Below are 3869 nucleotides of genomic sequence, written 5' to 3'. Positions count from 1 at the left end.
ATGAAGAGAACTGTGGAATCTTGAGTCCATGTATGTTGCTAACAAGCAACCAGTGATTGAACTTGATGCTTGATAAGAATTGTTACAATAGCCCAAGATGGGGAAGTTGATTGTATTACTAACTAAGTGTATTTTGAGTGTTTGTTTATTAGTGACTTGCTAATCCCCTACACCAAAAGGGGAGAACTTATCGTTAAATGTGAACTCAATGTAAATAACTTTTATTATATGTCTCACACTGTATTCCATGGGATTTAACCTAGCTAACCAGCCTACCATGTACAACCTTGTCAAACAGCTTGCTGAAGTCCATTTAGCCAATATCCACTGCTCTGCCTTCATCAATCTTCTTTGTCACTTCTTCAAAACCTCAGTCAAGTTAGGGAGACACAATTTCTCACGCACAAAGCCATGTTAACTATCCCTAATTAGTCCTTGTCTTTCCAAATACATGTAAATTCCCTCCAACAACTTACGCTCCACTGACATCAGGCTCAATGGTCTATAGCTCCCTGGCTTTTCCTTACTACCTTTCCTAAATAATGGCACCACATTAGCCAACCTCTAGTCTTCTGGCTCCTAACCCATGGCTATTGATGATACGGATATCTCAGCAAGGAGTCCAATAACCACTTCCCTAGCTTCCCACAACGTTCTGGGATATACCTGATCAGATCCTGAGGATTTATCCACCTTTATGTGTTTTAGAGTCATAAAGTTTTAAGATGTCCAGCACCCCCTTCTCTGCAATATGGATACTTTTCAAGATATCACTTTTCATTTCTCCAAGTTCTCTAGCTTCCATATCCTTCTCCATAGTAAAAACTATCGTGAAATACTCATTTAGTATCTCACCATCTCCTGTGGTTCTACACATAGATGGCCTTGTTGATCTTTAACAGGCCCTATTCTCTCCCTAGTTACTCTTTCGTCCTTAATTTGTAGAATCCATAATTCTATTTGTCAAAGCTATCTTATGTCCTCTTTTTGCCCTCCTGATTTCCCTCTTGAGTATACTCCTATTGCCCTTATACTCTTCTAGGGAATCACTGATCCCTTCTTTTTCTTGACCAGAGACTCAGTTTCTGTAGTCACCCAGCATTCCCTATACCTACCAACTTTGCCTTTCACACTAACAAGAACATATTGTCTCTCGACTCTTGTTATCTCATTTTTAAAAACCTCCCCCATTTCAGCCATCTCTTTACTGTGAATAGCCTCCCCAATCAGCTTTTGAAAGTTCTTGCCTAATATTGTCCAAATTTGCCTAACTCCAATTCAGAATTTTAACTTTTAGATCAGGTCTATTCCTTTCCATAACTATTTTAAAACTAATAGAATTATGATCACTGGCCCCAAAGTGTTCCCCCTCTGACATCTCAGTCATTTGCCCTGCTTTATTTCCCAAGAGAAGGTCAGGTTTTGCTCCTTGTCTAGTGGGTACATCCATATACTGAATAAGAAAATTTTCTTGTGCACACTTAACAAATTCCTCTCCATCCAAGCCCTGAACTGTATGGCAGTCCCAGCCTATGTTAAAGAAGTTTATGTTATCACTGGGGGTCCTGGGTCTTTCTCTATATACACTGTGGTCTTGGGTCTGTGTCAGTATACACTGTGAATCCAGGGTGTGCATTTGTATGTAGTGGGTGTCATGGATCTATCTCTGTACACGCTGGGGATCTAGAATCTGTTAGTATACAATGGGGGTCCTGGGTTTCTGTTGATATGCATTGGGTGTCCAGGGTGTGCATCTGGGGCAGCACGGTGGCTCAGTGGTTAGCACTGCTGCCTCACAGCGCCAGGGGTCCGATTTGATTCCAGCCTCGGGTGACTGTCTGCGTGGGTTTCCTCTGGGTGCTCTGGTTTCCTTCCACAATCCAAAGATGTGCAGGTCAGGTGAACCGGCCATGCTAAATTGCCCTTGTGTTAGGTGCATTAACACAAGGGGTAAATATACAGTAGGAGAATGGGTCTGGGTGAGTTGCTCTTTGGAGGATCAGCATGGACTTGTTGGGCCGAAGAGCCTGTTTCCATACTGTAGGGAATCTAGTCTAATCTAATCTATGCATCGTGGGGGTCTGTCTCTGCATTTACCTGGGGTCTAGAATTTATGTTAGCATACACTGGGGGCTCCTGGGTCTGTGTACACTGGGGGTCTAGAAGCCATGTTAGTATACACTGGGGTTCCTAGGTCTGTCTCTGTGTAAATGTGGGGGTCCAGAGTCTGTCTCTAGAATTCTAGGGTCTGTGTCTGTATACAGAGCAGGTCCGCAGCGATTGCCTGTACACACTGGGTGGACCCACAGGGTGTGCTCACATACGCTGAGGGTCCAGCGGTAAGCAGCTCGATTTGTCAATATTGCATGAGGCGAGTCATTGACAGACACAGAAGTGAAAAGGCAGGGGTGAGGCTTAAACAACAAATCGCGAAATGCAATTTCAGTCTTATATAAAACGTTAAATAAATAAATGTGGTTGCTGTTGTAAGGCACACAGAGCGTGGGTGTTTATTGGGAAAAAAAGTCTGCAGCCCTGAAAATAACCAACACCACCGTGTTTTAAAATAGTTTTGCATATCCACGCGGAAAGATCTACAAGGACGCTGATTCTTGTGAAATGTAAGCTGACAGCAACTCCCTCCGAAAGCATTAGTTAACGTTTAGTTCAGTCTCTACGTGCGAGACTGATCGTTTCTCGTGAAACAATCACCTCTGGCCAGACGTCGGCTGTTGCTCTCGACCAAATCAGGCCGACCCTTTATCACCCCAGTAACACCCGACCATATTACCATTAGCGAGTGAAATGAATAAGTTCCTGTCGGTATGTGCCAGCTCCTTCCAATTGGTTCACTCTGAATCAGACAAGCCCTGTCTCTATCTTATTGGATACAGTTCCATCAGGAGCTCTCATGCTTTCTGTCAGAGTGGTGAATGTCAGTGACCTCGAGTAACCTCACTGGCTGATGCAACACTTCCACCGAAAGCGCCAGGGCAATCTGGCAAACCAAGGAGAGGGGGCACAGACTCAGCAACCCCTGCTGCACTTCAACTCAAATCTGTCCCACCCAAAACCGTGAGAGAATCAGAAGCCGACTTGGCCTGTCACAGCTCTTCATGCAAGGCGTTTTCCACACAACCTACCTATCCCACTCCCGTAGAAGTTGAGGAGCCGGTGTAGGACTGAGATGGACAAAGTTAAAAATCACACAACACCAGGTTATGGTCCAACAGATTTATCTGGAAGCATTAGCTTTTGGAACGCTGCTTCTTCATCAGCTACCTGGTTTTTAACTTTGTACTCCCATAGAAGAGGGCTCTTGTGACAGAGTGTAGCCTCTTGGCTAGAAGAAAAATCAAAAGAACTGTGGATACTGTAAATCAGAAACAAAAACAGAAGTTGCTGGAAAAGCTCAGCAGGTCTGGCAGCATCTGTGAAGTTAATATTTTCGAATCCAGTGACCCTTCCTCTGGTCCTGCTCCAGAGGTAATATAATGTGAAGATAAATTACTGGAATCGTGGAGCGTGAGTCCAGTGACCCTTGTTCAGAACGGATAGTAATTAGAAAAAAAGGTATATGTGCTGAAGACTGGGTGGGGACATGGGGAAGTGAGCAGACAGATGGACCCTAAAGAAACAATGAGTTTAATAATTTTAGAACCTGAACACATTCCTCTGTATCCTTTCATGTCCCTCACAGTCGAGGAAGACTCTTCCAATCTCAGGGTGAGACCATAGGTGGCTGTACAGACCGATGGAGCTACCCCAGGCTCTGTTACACTTGGTGCAGATGGAGTCAGGGGAAGGGATAGGTGGGGTGTTGGTGTAGTGGCGCACTTCTTTTACTGTTTTTTCCTGGTTTCCATTTT

This window comes from Chiloscyllium plagiosum, chromosome 38, assembly GCF_004010195.1.
Source record: "Chiloscyllium plagiosum isolate BGI_BamShark_2017 chromosome 38, ASM401019v2, whole genome shotgun sequence".
Classification (NCBI taxonomy): domain Eukaryota; kingdom Metazoa; phylum Chordata; class Chondrichthyes; order Orectolobiformes; family Hemiscylliidae; genus Chiloscyllium; species Chiloscyllium plagiosum.
Note: the sequence above shows the minus strand (reverse complement) of the source record.